The sequence below is a fragment of the Heterodontus francisci genome, chromosome 4 (genome assembly GCF_036365525.1).
Source record: "Heterodontus francisci isolate sHetFra1 chromosome 4, sHetFra1.hap1, whole genome shotgun sequence".
Classification (NCBI taxonomy): domain Eukaryota; kingdom Metazoa; phylum Chordata; class Chondrichthyes; order Heterodontiformes; family Heterodontidae; genus Heterodontus; species Heterodontus francisci.
This window is the reverse complement of record NC_090374.1, coordinates 89,275,434-89,289,968: the sequence shown is the minus strand read 5'-3', so window position 1 is coordinate 89,289,968 and position 14,535 is coordinate 89,275,434. Positions and strand designations below refer to the sequence as shown.

The window sequence follows — 14,535 nt, the reverse complement described above, 5'->3', positions numbered from 1 at the left end:
GCTTCAGCTATACAGGGCATTGATGAGACCACATCTGGAGTATTGGTCTCCTTATTTAAGGATGGATGTAAATGCATTGCAAGCAGTTCAGAGAAGGTTTACTAGACTAATACCTGGAATGGGTGGTTTGTCGTATGAGGAAAGGTTGAACAGGCTAGGCTTGTATTGCTGGAATTTAGAAGAGTAAGAGGCAACTTCATTGAAGCACCCAAGATCCTGAGGGGTCTTGACAGGGTGGAAAGGATGTTTCCTCTTGAGAGAATCTAGGACTAGGGGTCACTGTTTAAAAATAAGGGGTCGCACATTTAAGGCAGAGATGAGGAGAAATTTTTTTCTCTGAGGGTCATGAGTCTTTAGAACTCTCTTCCTCAAAGACAGTGGAAGCAGCGTCTTGAATATTTTTAAGGCAGAGGTAGATAGATTCTTGACAGCAAGGGGATGAAAGGTTATTGGGGGTAGGTGAGAATGTGGAGTTGAGGTTACAATCAGATCAGCCATGATCTTATTGAATGGTAGAGCAGGCTCGAGAGGCTTACTCCTGCTTCTAATTCGTATGTTCATATGACTAATTCTGGAGCACGTCTTCAGTACTACAGCAAGATGTTGTCAGGGCCCATAGCCTTTGCTGTACCCAGCACATTCAGCCGTTTCTTGCTATCACGTAGAGTGAAATGAATTGGCTGAAGACTGGCATCTGTGATGCTGGGGACCTCAGGTGGAGGCAGAGATGGATTATGCACTCGGCACTTCTGGCTGCAGACGGTTGCAAATGTTTCAGCCTTGTGTTTTGCACTGATGTGCTGGGCTCCCCATCATTGAGGATGGGGTATTTGTGGAGCCTTTTCCTCCAGTTAATGGTTTAATTGTCCACCACCATCGCGACTGATTGGCAGAACTGCAGAGCTTTGATCTGATCCATTGGTTGTGGGATCGCTTGGCTTGGTCTATAGCATGCTGCTAACCTGTTTAGCATGCAAAAAGTCCTGTGTTGTAGCTTCACCGGGTTGGCAACTCATGGTTAGGCATGCTTGGTGCTGCTCAAGGCATGCTCTCCTACAGTTTTCATTGAACCAGGATTGGTCCCCTGGCTTGATGGTAGTGGTAGAGTGAGGGATATGGCAGGCCCTGAGTTTACAGATTATGGTTGAATACAATTCTGCTGTTGCTGATGGCCACAGCACCTCATGAATGCCCAATGTTGAGCTGCTAGATCTGTTCTGAATCTATCCCTCTTGCCATGGTGGTAATGTCTCACAACATTATGGAGTGTGACCTCAGGGTGTGAAGGTGGTACTTGGTCTCCACATGGACTGAGCAGTGGTCACTCCTACCAACACTGTCATGGACAGATGCATCTGTGACAGGAAGATTGGTGAGGCAAAATCAAGTAGGCTTTTTCCTCTGAGTTCTGATGAAGTGTCACTGACCTGAAACGTTAACTCTGCTTCTCTCTCCACAGATGCTGCCAGACCAGCTGAGTATTTCCAGCATTTCTTGTTTTTATTTCAGGCTTTTCTCTCTGGTTGGTTCTCTCACCACTTGCCACAGGCTCAGTCTGGCAGATATGTAATTCAGGACTCGGCCAGCCTGGTCAGCAGTGGTGCTACCGAGGTACTCTTGGTAACGGACATTGAAAACACCAATTCAGAATACATTGGGCTCTTGCTACCATTTGCTTCTGCCCAAGTGGTGTTCAACATGGAGGAGCACTGATTCATCAAGTGAGGGAGGGAGGGAGGTAGGTGGTAACCAGCTGGAGCTATCCTTGCCCGTGTTTGACTTGATGCCATGAGGCATCATGGGGTCTGTAGTCAATGTTGAGAACTACCAGTGCCACCCCCTCCTGACTACATACCACGGTGCCCCCACCTCTGGTGGGTCAGAACTGCTGGTGGCATATACAAGGCACAAGTCAGGAGTGCGATGGAATAATCCCAATTTGCCTAGATGAGTGCAAATCCAGCAAAACTCAAAGCTCAATCCAGGACAAAGCAGCCTGCTTGATTGACAGCCCTTCCACCAACTTAAAATTCACTTCCAGCACTACTGGCACAACATGGTTGCATAAAAAGTAAATGTCCCTGACTTAACAATAATTATATGAGCAATTTCAGGGCATGTTTACTTATAGCAATTAGACTTTTGTCATCTTAAGATGACTGGACAACTTAAGCACAATTCCAGCTTAGCAAGAGAGTCGTACATTGTGGTTTATGTGGTGTAATTCTGACTGTACCATGCAACTTACTGTGCAAAATACAGCACACTATCTGTTTCTAGTTACTTATAATCTAAGCATCACCTTTTTTCTCAGGACAAACTGTTGGCACAAAGTGAAAATGTCATTATGTCTATGAAAGGTTTGCAATAAGCAGATTTTGGAAAATGCTTTGTTTAAAAAAAGTTTTATCTGGATATGGGCATCTCTGGCAAAGCTGACATTTAATGCCCAACTCTAGTTACCCTGAGAAGCTGATGGACATTCCTGGTGAACCACTGCAATTTTAAGAAGAAATTAAACTTAAATCTCAATCTGCCGTAGTGGAATTTGAACTCATGTTCTCTAGATTTTTATTCTAGACCACTGGATTACTAGTCCAGTAACACAACCAGAATGTGACCATACCCCCCATACTAGCAATATAGCTGAAATATTAACTCTGTTTCTTTATCCACAGATGTTGTCAGATGTGATGAGCATTTCCAGCACTTTGTTTTTATTTCAGATTTCCAGCATCCGCAGTATTTAGCTTTTATTTTGTCCTAGTACTAGTAAATGGATACTGGATGCTATCAAGAGTTCTGGACCAGATTGTAATACTCTTATTACACCCACTCAGTGGTTAAAAGGAGAGTAGTCTTGAAATTGTGGGAACTTTGACCTCAAGAGCCATGCTTTAATTGTTCAGGTCCATTGTTCCCTGAAGGTGGCAACGCAGGTCAATAGAGTGGTCAAGAAGGCATACGGCATGCTTTCCTTCATCGGACGGGGTATTGAGTACAAGGGTTGGCAGGTCATGTTACAGTTGCATAGGACTTTGGTTCAGCCACATTTGGAATACTGCGTGCAGTTCTGGTTGCCACATTACCAAAAGGATGTGGATGCTTTGGAGAGGGTGCAGAGGAGGTTCACCAGGATGTTGCCTGGTATGGAGGGCGCTAGCTATGAAGAGAGGTTGAGTAGATTAGGATTATTTTCATTAGAAAGACGGATGTTGAGGGGGGACCTGATTGAGGTGTACAAAATCATGAGAGGTATAGACAGGTTGGATAGCAAGAAGCTTTTTCCCCCCAGAGTGGGGGATTCAATTACTAGGGGACACGAGTTCAAAGTGAAAGGGGAAAAGTTTAGGGGGAATATGCGTGGAAAGTTCTTTATGCAATGGGTGGTGGGTGCCTGGAACGCGTTGCCAGCGGAGGTGGTAGACGCGGGCACGATAGCGTCTTTTAAGATGTATCTAGACAGATACATGAATGGGCAGGAAGTAAAGAGATACAGACCCTTAGAAAATAGGCGTCATGTTTAGGTAGAGGATCAGGCTTGGAGGGCCGAAGGGCCTGTTCCTGTGCTGTAATTTTCTTTGTTCTTTGTAACTGGACAGAGAAACAAATTGACTTTATCCAAGACTGCTTAAAACAGGAATTCCAACAGAGGGCAGCAGATCTCTAGTTAAAAACTAGATAATGATTGAAAAATACAAATGAACATCCAACAAAATTACAATCAAAACTGGCACACATGGAAGAAATATTACTAGCATAAAAAGTATTGCTGCAATTTATGCAGCTCGGTATCAAATTTTCTTTCTTGACGCTTCTGTGAAGCCCAGGACATTTTTATTACACTAAAGATGCTATATAAATGCAAGTTGTTGTTGTTGGAATGTGCTTGACAGGGCAAGAATAAGAGATTGTGAGTGAAAGCTCAAGAAAGTGAGTGTGTGGGATGAGTGACAGCACGAAAGGCCATGAAGTCGATCCCAATGACAGAGATTTGAATTATGAGGAAAGGCTTGAAAAAAATCTGACAGCTTTCAAAAGGAGGCAAATTAGGAAAGCTCTTACACTGGTATATTAAATACTAAGTGGAATAGCCAAGGTTTTTTTTTTAAGAGATACAGCACTGAAACAGGCCCTTCGGCCCACCGAGTCTGTGCCGACCATCAACCACCCATTCATACTAATCCTACGCTAATCCCATATTCCTATCACATCCCCACCTGTCCCTATATATTTCCCTACCACCTACCTATACTAGGGGCAATTTATATAATGGCCAATTAACCTATCAACCTGCAAGTCTTTGGCATGTGGGAGGAAACGGGAGGAAACCGGAGGAAACCCACGCAGACACAGGGAGAACTTGCAAACTCCACACAGGCAGTACCCAGAATCGAACCCGGGTCCCTGGAGCTGTGAGGCTGCGGTGCTAACCACTGCGCCACTGTGCCGCCGCAATTTGCAGCACTATCCCTATTTAAACCATGACTGCAGAATAAGGAGACACAGGTACAAGATACTGAAAGGCAGGTTTACAGAGCAATTCTACATGCAGAGACTAAATAATATGTGAAATGGTCTTTTGTGTACTTAAGTGGAAATAGTTGAATCTTGATGGGGGAGAGGGATACATTGGTTTCTATTAAAGAATGAGCTATATTGGACATATGGCTTCCATCATCTGTACTTCTATAACACAATAAGGTGATAGAGTAGGTTTAGGAGGAAGCAATTGGGCAGGATCCAAACAGGGTGGGAACAGACAATGCCACAAACAATTTGTTTTTAGTTATACAGCAGTTTGGCTCACTTGCAACATAAAGAACAATTTTTCTGATTGGGTTTAATTTCGTAAAAACCTATTATAAAATCATAAACATGCAACATCACAGAACCACTGCACATTAATTCCACTGGAACTTGAGCTTTCTGGATCTTTTTAAATAGCATGCCTTTTGCACTAGTAGCAAGAACTGTCAGCAAAACCTCAAGAGAGTTATCATGCAAATTGATATTTCAGCATTGCTTGGCAGAACTGCTCTATATTCTCTTCCTGTAATGTCAGATTACTTTCAGTGATTTGATGTAACCCCTCAAATGCTTCTCCACTTGCTTTAAAAATGGTTTTTCCTCTTTAAACTTGTTTTTGATTAAGTGTGAAGTGCCTTGAAACTTTTTATATTTATGGTATATAAATGCACGTTATTGTTGTAAAATAAGTTTCTACTTCCCTTTTGTTAATATCATATAGCCATGTGATCTCTATTGAACTTCCCGAAATGTGAAATTTGAACTGTTTTGTATGTATTTTTGCAAATTTATATGAATAAAGTATATTTTGGGGGGGGGGGGGGGGGGGGGGGGAGAAAATCATAGCCATGTGGCATTAAGATTTCCACATTTTAAATAAAATCGCTACAGCCCCTTCGCCCCCGACTGACCTGAAATTCTGAGGTACAGCTGGATTGAGTGGTGCCTGGGTAAGAGACAGCTGGTGTTCCTGCATGTTCTCAGTGCTCTCTCTCTGGGCCAGGCCTAAATTTTGTGTCCTGCTGAATTCCCCTGAAATTCAACCAAATCCTATTATTCAGCTCAGTAAAAGGAATGACTACGCCTGGGTTAGGAAGGATTTGTAATATCCAATGCCTGATCTTAGGAGACAGCAGAAAGGTTGGGACCTGCCTCATGTCAATAGCGCAATAACAGAAAGACAGAACTAGAATGCAAGCTGGCAAAAAAAGGTTGATTTGCATGGAAATCCTGGTCCTGGAAGGAAATATTTCTGAGGTCATACTTGTCAGGCTCAGTATGTGTGCAAAACACAATGAAATTTAAGAGTGACCTTTGGATGGTAAGAGGCCAGCCTGGGGTACAGGTTTACTATGAGTGGAACATAAACTGCTGGTGGGCCAGCAAAGGGTTGGATTTTATTTGCCAATAATCCGGTTGGTTGGTTTTATCAGAAGTACTATCCATCAAAGAAGTTCATTGAGTTTTTTCTGTGAAAATATGATTAGTTGGTTTTCTAACATTTATGGTTTTAAATTGGATTTTTTTTTTTAAACAGATAGTGAAACATGGCTTGTTTTGTGACCTTAAACAACTTGACAGTACACAACCGTAAGAATTCAGACATTACATTCATCCAAACCAAGAGATAGGCAGATATTTAGAAAGATAGACAGAACAAAAGAAGCTTTTTCACAATTTTGTTCTGTGTGAATGTTGGATACAATCCCCGACAGAAGTGTGGTTGTAGTCAGAGCGCACCAGGTGACTGGCGATGAGAGAAGAAAAGCTGGAGAAAGCTAAAAGAGCAAATACAAATCCACACTGATGCTGCAAATAGCAAGGAGTCAGATAAACTCATACAATGAGAATGCTGAGACTCAAGACAGATAACAGAGAAAAAGATACAAGCTAATATACGGACAACAAAAGCTACTAGAATTCTTGGTTTTATCACAAGTGGTGCAGAATATAAAATGATGAGCCGACACAAAACCTTAATATGACCTCAGTTGGACTGCTATATGCAGTATTGGACTCCACACTATTAAGATATTAGGATATTGAGGCTTTAGAGGGGAAATACAATGCAAATTCACTCAGATACCATCTGTCATGAGGCAATGCAAAGCCAGACTTGAAAATGGGATTTTTTTTTTTTCATCAGAATACAGATTTTAAGGCAAACTAACAGGAATGCAAGATTAGAATGACTAGGTGGATGAAGGAAAAGAGATTGAAACAATATGGAAAATGTTATTGGAACTATTTGCTTAAGTGGAGGATAAGTGGGTTGAGCTGAACATGTTTTTGTGTCGTGGCATCTTTGTATTTCTATGCATCTAAGTCTCTGCACTTCAGAACATTGTCCCAAATCATTGTTATCTTGCTCCCTTCCTTCAAAAGACTTTTTAAAAACCTGGCTGTATTTTTGGCCTTGATCGATGCATTTCCTGTAACCTCCTTCGTAAAGCCCTCAGACATTATTTTACATGATCTGTACTATAAAAATGCACACTATAGTTGAATATTACCTATTGATGCATCAATACTACTGAAGCCATTTTACACACTAAATTTCTGTGACAGTAAGTAGCTTCAGTTCAATTCTTTATGTCCATAAAAAGCAATACTGAAAATAAAACCCAGTCCAAACTGCCAGAGTTATGGAAACCAAGAAAAAGTCAATAAGACCATATTAGTTAGGATTACAGTGAATTTTCTGAACAATTTAAAAGACTTTAATCATTGTGTATCAAGTTCAGCGAAATTGCATTCAATTTCAATCTTTTCATGTCTGATACAGATGTCTGCCCCAGTATTTCAGAATTTTGAACTTTCGACTCATAACCACAAGCCTCAGGCTGCCAATCACTACATTCAATTACAATTCTGCTTATTCTCAATAGAAAAGATGCTGGAAGCAGGAAAGATGACAGTTATAAAAACAGACAAGGACCAACGCTCCTTCTTTGAAATAGAAAGAATTTACATTTGTATAGCTTTGCACGACTTCAAAACATCCCACAGTGCCTTACACGCAATGAAGCACTTTTGAAATTTTGCAATTTTTGTAACGAAGGAAATGCAGCAGCTAGTTTTGCGCACAGCAAGGTCTCACCATATGATAATGACCAGATAAATCTATTTTAGTCATGTTGGTTGAGGGATAAACATTGGCCTGGTGAGCTCCCCAGTTCTTCTTTGAAATAGTGCAATGGGATCTTTAATGCCCATTTAAGAGGACAGACATAGCCTTGGGTTAATGTCTCATCCAAAAGACAACACCTCCAACAGTGCTGCACTGAGTGTCAGCCTATTACACGTGCAATCGGAATGCAAATCAAATACATGGTTTAAATGATAGTGGAATTCTGGGCGTAAGTGTATTATCCATGTAACTACAACATGCCAGTCTCCTAAGCGTTTCACATTCATTCAGAAAACCTTCAAAATGTGAGTATCCTCCAATTGCACTTGTTTGGAGAGGGAGTGGTTGGAGGGACTTTCAACATTACATCCAGATTTTCAGGTGCAGCAGGAAAGAGTCATTTTTTTCAGCCTTTTGAAAAATTTTAACCTCACTTTCACATGCTCTATATTATGTTTCTTTGAATGCATTTTTATCACAAAATACAAGTCACATTAAAAATCAACCCCTATTGCAGATTCTTAAAAATGTTGTAATAAAACCAAGAAGTGCTGGAAATACTCAGCAGGTCTGGCAGCATCTGTGGAGAGAGAAGTAAAGTTTAAAAACGTTGTGCCTGAAGTACAAGAAGTTCAGTGAAATAGGTGGAAATGTTTAATTTTAAGACTCAAAAAGGAGATATACTGGTGTGCTTCACAGTTTTTTGGGTCCCAACTGTTTACGTTGACTTATGCCCTTTTATGCTCATTTTAAGTTCAGGTGTATTCTATTGAGACTGGGAGGATATTTGGGTGTAACCTGACATTACTAAAATGGGTCACAAAAACAAGAAATGCTGGAAATACTCAGCAGGTCCAGCAGTATCTATGGAGAGAGAAGCAGCGTTAATGTTTCAGGTCAGTGGCCCTTCTTCTGATGAAGGATCACTGACCTGAAACATTAACGCTGCTTCTCTCTCCACAGATGCTGCCAGACCTGAGTATTTCCAGCATTTCTTGTTTTTGTTTCAGACTTCCAGCATCTGCAGTATTTTGCTTTTAATAAAATGGGTGTAGCTGATAGTAAGAGCACAATTTCATAAAACACTGTACAAATCAATTTAGCATTATACTGCTTTAGTTTCTTACCACACAAATGAAAATGTATGTTCAGATATAGAGTTTTTTCTGGTAATAAACTTTTCTTCTGGTTTAATAACAGTTTAGTATTTAGAAAATTTAGTGGAATTAAGAACAGCAACTTGAACATACTGCACACACAACAAAATCTAAGCTTCTAATGCAGGCATGATTTAATTTCAACACAATGAAATTTATATAGTGCCTTTCACACCCTCTGGACAGCCCATAGCAATTCACAGCCAATCAAGAACTTCTGAATAGTAGTTATTGTTGTATAACAAACAAGCATGGTAGCCAATTTGCGCATAGCAGGATTCCACAAATAGCATTGAAATAACCGAGCAGACATACACTGGGGTACAAATGCTAGCTAGGATACCGATAAAGTTCCACTGCTTTTCTTCAAATAGTGTCGCGTACATTCACCTGAGGGTAAACGTGCCTCAGTTGAAAATCTGATTCAAAAGATAGCACCTTTGACAATGCAGCACTTCCTCAGTACTGAACTTAACTGTCAGCCTAGATTATGTGCTTAAGTTCTCAGAGCAGAACTTGAACCCATGACCTTGTGACTCAGAGGCAAGATTTCTACCGCTGAACAAAAGCCAACATACCCTGCCAATATTCAGCACTGGTAATCTATTAATAAAAGAAATGCACAGCACATAAAATACGAAATTCTATTTTCAAAATGAACAAAATAAAATTAAATGCACTCTGAAAATGAAAAACACCTTGCATCTATGCTTTTAAAATAGGAAAACACCCCAAGGAGCTTCACAGAAGCATAATCAGACAGAAATGTACTTTACAGCGCACAACTGGTCCAATTTTAACTGAAGATTAATGTTGCAATTGAATGATATCTGAGTAAAATTACTGTAATTGATTTTAGCAAAATTATATTTTGTATCATTGTGAAGGAAACAAAGTGCTTTTGGTGGAGTTATATTCAACATAACAATTAGACTTTAAACAATGAATATTGTTCGACAGCACCAGATACAATGACGTATGATGAATAATGCATTACATTACTCTACATGCCAAACCTTATGTATTAAGTGTCTGGAAGTAGATGTGAAAATGGCTATCCCATCACAAATTACCACGTAATATTAAAAAATTGCTGTACACACCAAATACAAATCTGCATTCATATTTATGTATCTTTCAAGTGAAAATGAAGATTCATTGTGTGAAGAAATCAACAAAAATCATTTTCATATTAACTGTTTCTACTACATGCACAGTTGCCACACATTTTAGAGAATTTCCCATTCCACAGCGTGAAAATTGCTAGGATATACGGAATTTAAGGAAGGTGATTACACACACTTAGAAAGTTACGGGTGCTCTATACTATTGCATGCAAATATCTAAGTACTTAAGATTCTTAATAAATGGACCACAAAGCGCGCGCACACAAAACAAAGCAGGGAAAATTTTTTTATAATGAAGTGGTCTGAGAACAACTGCCCAAAAAATGTAGCGTTGCTAAATAAATCAGTTCCATCGTGATACAGATACTAATCTAGAAACCATGGACAACAAAAGCAGGAAAGCTGCTCGTACACATCCCAGTCTTTTCTATCTGGTGTTGAGTGACTGCCAGTATATTAGCAAAGATGGCTGGGAAACCTTTTCAGCAAGTTTTCTTCCGCTTCACTGCTTTAGCCTAGAGAACGACAGCTGCCACTTATGCAATGTGGGATCACATAATGTAGCACGTCAAACTATTATACACTGAATAAAGTAGGTCTTTATATTTTTCTATAATTTCTGATGGCTATTTAATCCAACTTTGTAATGTACATTTTTAAAAAACAATGCATATTTACTACAACTACTCCTTGGACAACACAACTAAACCACTTCATATAAGCAACTTTACATTTTTTTGCCATTAGTTTTCAGGAAGGGTTTTAAGGCCTAAAACATCGACTTACTTTTGCTTTTCCACAGATGCTGCCTGACCTGCTGAGTATTTCCAGCTTTTACTCTTTGTTTCTAAATCTTTTGAAATAGATATAACACCTAAAAAAATAAAAATAGTCTTGTTTATTTTAATTTTCAAATAATATATTTATATTAACAAATTACTCCTGGAGACAATAAGGAATATCAAATGTATAAATGTTTTTCACGGTAAACTTTAAAAGCTTTTTTTTTAATGCAACTACATGGTTGAAGTTTGAAAGACACTTGTTTAAAAAAAAGCCAGTCTGTTAATGTGTAATATTGTCAGGTTGACTGACTGCTATTTTTCCTCTGATCTTAGTTGATAGTAGGTATAACTGTCAAAATATACTTATGTTTAAGTATGGCATCAAAAATGTTTCAGCAGGCCCTGTTCTCATGGTGACAGAGTTCAAACTTATAGTTGTAAAATCAAATAGTCTCAAGGTTTGAAAGGCCTTGTAGATTGCAACAGTTTCTTGATCACACAGTGTGGAAAGAAGCTAACCATTTCCAGTAGTTGGGGGGCTGTCAAAAACAAGGGGCCATGGATACATGATTAAATTCGGAGATTTAGAGGACATGAGAAACTAATTTAGAGAGAGTTGTGAGGCTGTGGAATTCACTCCCAGTGTTAGTGGTTGAGTCAAAAACAAATATTAGTATAGAGGGGTGCATATGGAAAAAGAAGTTGAAGGAATATGGGAACATGGTAGGCAAATGTGATTAGATCCAACTGCCCATGTGGACGGTAAACAGCAACATGGACTTGTTGGGCTGAATGGCTTTTGCAAGAGAGACCAAGCACATGATGCCTTCTGGCTGACAGCTACAATGACTAACTACTAATGCAGCATAGATATTGTTGCAAGATTGGAGGTGCTTTAAATTGTCCTGGGCATACTCTTCATCATCCTGCGGAGGGAGAAACCTCCAGAGACAGAACAATGGGTAGAACATTTAACTGTTGGCTCCAAAATGGCATTGTAAATGAACATGGCAAATTTATGGAAAAAAGCTAGCAAACAGATTTTAAACTGTAGAACTTCTATGCATTAAGTACTCTACTATATACTATTATACTGTTGCACAATGAAAACCATCAAAAATAGATTATCTGGTCATTTGTTCATCTGCAGTTTGTGGGACTTTGCTGCATGCAACTTGCTTACTATGTTTCCCAAAGTAACAGCAACTGCACTTCAAAAACAATCCATTGGCTGTAAAATGCTTTGAGGTACCCCTAGGATGTGATAAGGCACTATATAGATTTTTTAAATTTTTATTTATTTAGAGATACAGCACTGAAACAGGCCCTTCGGCCCACCGAGTCTATGCCGACCATCAACTACCCATTTATACTAATCCGACATTAATCCCATATTCTTACCACATCCACACGTGTCCCTATATTCCCCTACCACCTACCTATACTAGGGGCAATTTATAATGGCCAATTTACCTATCAAGCTGCAAGTCTTCGGCTGTGGGAGGAAACCGGAGCACCCGGCGAAAACCCACACAGACACAGGGAGAACTTGCAAACTCCACACAGGCATTACCCAGAATTGAACCCGGGACGCTGGAGCTGTGAGGCTGCGGTGCTAACCACTGCGCCGCCGCAAGTTCTTTCTTCCCTCTGGTTACGAGGAAATACTAAATCACAGTTGCACATGGTTAGCTTCTTCAGCACTGTTCATCTTGTAGTTGACCACTAATACAAGCCAGTTAACTAAAAAAAAAGTTACAGAACTGCAGTTCACACAAAGCTGCACTGGGTTGTAAATGGGGATTGTCAGCTGTCTTTTTTTTTAGCTGCTGACCATTTTTTTGAAAATGCATTCTCTGTATTATTTCATCACTGCCACACATGATTTTACAGAGAGTTGCAGCTTCTAAACCTTCCCTGCCTGAAAGCCTATTGTTTGTGGTTGATTTGTGGCAGGCAAATTTGTGCCCAGTTCTTCTTTCAGCTTGCGTTGCTTCTGGACTGTACAACAATATTTACAGCCAGATATGGTTGCTTTCTCGAGAAAAAGACTTGCTAGAATTCTGGATATCTTGCACTCAAGTTTTGGTGTTGGTGTAACTATTCTACAACTCTATTAAAAAAATAAGCCGGCCAAAACCTAGTGCAGGATAGGATAGAGACAATACAGTGGTTAGCACCGCAGCCTCACAGCTCCAGCGTCCCGGGTTCAATTCTGGGTAATGCCTGTGTGAAGTTTGCAAGTTCTCCCTGTGTCTGTGTGGGTTTTCGCCGGGTGCTCCGGTTTCCTCCCACAGCCGAAGACTTGCAGCTTGATAGGTAAATTGGCCATTATAAATTGCCCCTAGTATAGGTAGGTGGTAGGGGAATATAGGGACAGGTGGAGATGTGGTAGGGATATAGGATTAGTGTAGGATTAGCATAAATGGGTTGTTGATGGTCGCCACAGACTCGGTGGGCCGAAGGGCCTGTTAAAGTGCTGTATCTCTAAATAAAAAATAACATTTTGAATGAGATAGAATTTATAGTGTGGAGGGTGGGACACCAACCCAGAGATCATTGGAATAATTGAGACTGGAGGTGACAGAAGAACAGAGCAGATTTCAGCTGCAGATGGACTGAGGCAGGGACATAGGCTGGTGATATTACGGAGCTGCAGAAAGAGTCTTAATAATGCAGAGGATTTGGGGTTGGAAGCTTAACGCAGGTCAACTAAGATGACAAGACTGCAAACAGTCTGAAATAATGGCCAAGAAAGGAGATGGAATCAGTGGCAATCGTATGGCATTTATGGCAAGAGCCAAAAACAATAGCTTTAGTCTACTCACCATTTAACTGGAGAAAATTGCAACTTACCCAAGACTGGATATTGGACAAGAAACCTTCACAACTCAGTAGAGCAGTTAAAAGAGGTGGTGGTGATGTAGAATTGCATACTTTTAACAAAAACATGGAACCTGACCCCATGTCTGCAGATGTTATCGCGAAAGGACTGCATGTAGATGAGGGAGAGGAGGTTGTCTAGGACAGACCTTAGGAGAATCTGCAGTCAATAGTATGGGGTCAGGAAAAAAAGCCATTGATGGAGGTGTTCTGGCTAGGATAAGATGGGCAAGAACGAAACCCAGTGAGGACAATTGAGGGTTTTGACAAGAATAGGAAGGGAAATTGGGCTGTTAGCAGTTCGGTGGCAATGGGGTCCCTTCAGTAAAAAGAGCCTTGCAAGGATATGATGGTAGAATGGAGAAAAAATGAGGAAGTGGGTTCTAGGCTAGGGCAGGGGGAACCTCAGTCTCAATTATACTGACAAAGTTCATGAGTTCCTTGCACTTGTTGGAGGTGAGGGTGGAGTTGCAGGAAATAAGGGTTTAAGGAGACTATCGGCGATGGAGAAAAGTTGCTCTCCATGATGTTCCTGGAATAGCGAGCAGTTTTGACAGAGGGGAGTGGAGCCCAATAGTGCTTAATGTGGTCCAGCCAGATCTGGTGAAGGATGGCTAAACCAGTTGTGCATCAGGTAGGCTCGAGTCCATGCACCTTGGACTTGAGGTGCAAAGATATGGGCCCTCTCAGAAGCAATGTTCTAAGGTGGGATTGAGTAGGGGCTTTACTGGGGATAAGGGCAAAGGTTCAGGAGAGGAATTGGTCAAGTAGATTAAAAATCTGTCTGATCAAAAATGTTAAAATGCAAATGTATCTTCAGGAATTTCAGTTAATTGCTTCTCATATGGCTGCATACATCTTGAACACATTTACTTCAGCAATTCGTATCCATATAGCTGATTAAAAATTTTTAAAAAGCATCG

The 14,535-nt window shown here is 40.4% G+C and overlaps 1 protein-coding gene across 10 annotated transcripts in view; it reads right to left on the bottom strand.

Annotated features, from left to right (window-relative positions):
* The window catches only part of apc (APC regulator of WNT signaling pathway), a 263,447-nt gene that overhangs the window by 127,148 nt on the left and 121,764 nt on the right, over positions 1 to 14,535 (bottom strand). For 3 of the 10 annotated variants that reach the window (XM_068029834.1, XM_068029835.1, XM_068029838.1), the window contains one exon: positions 10,731 to 10,818. The exons of the other annotated variants lie outside the window; for them this stretch is intronic. The gene's annotated coding sequence lies outside the window, so the exon portion shown is untranslated. The remainder of the gene's footprint in view (positions 1 to 10,730; positions 10,819 to 14,535) is intronic. 10 annotated transcript variants of the gene reach the window in all.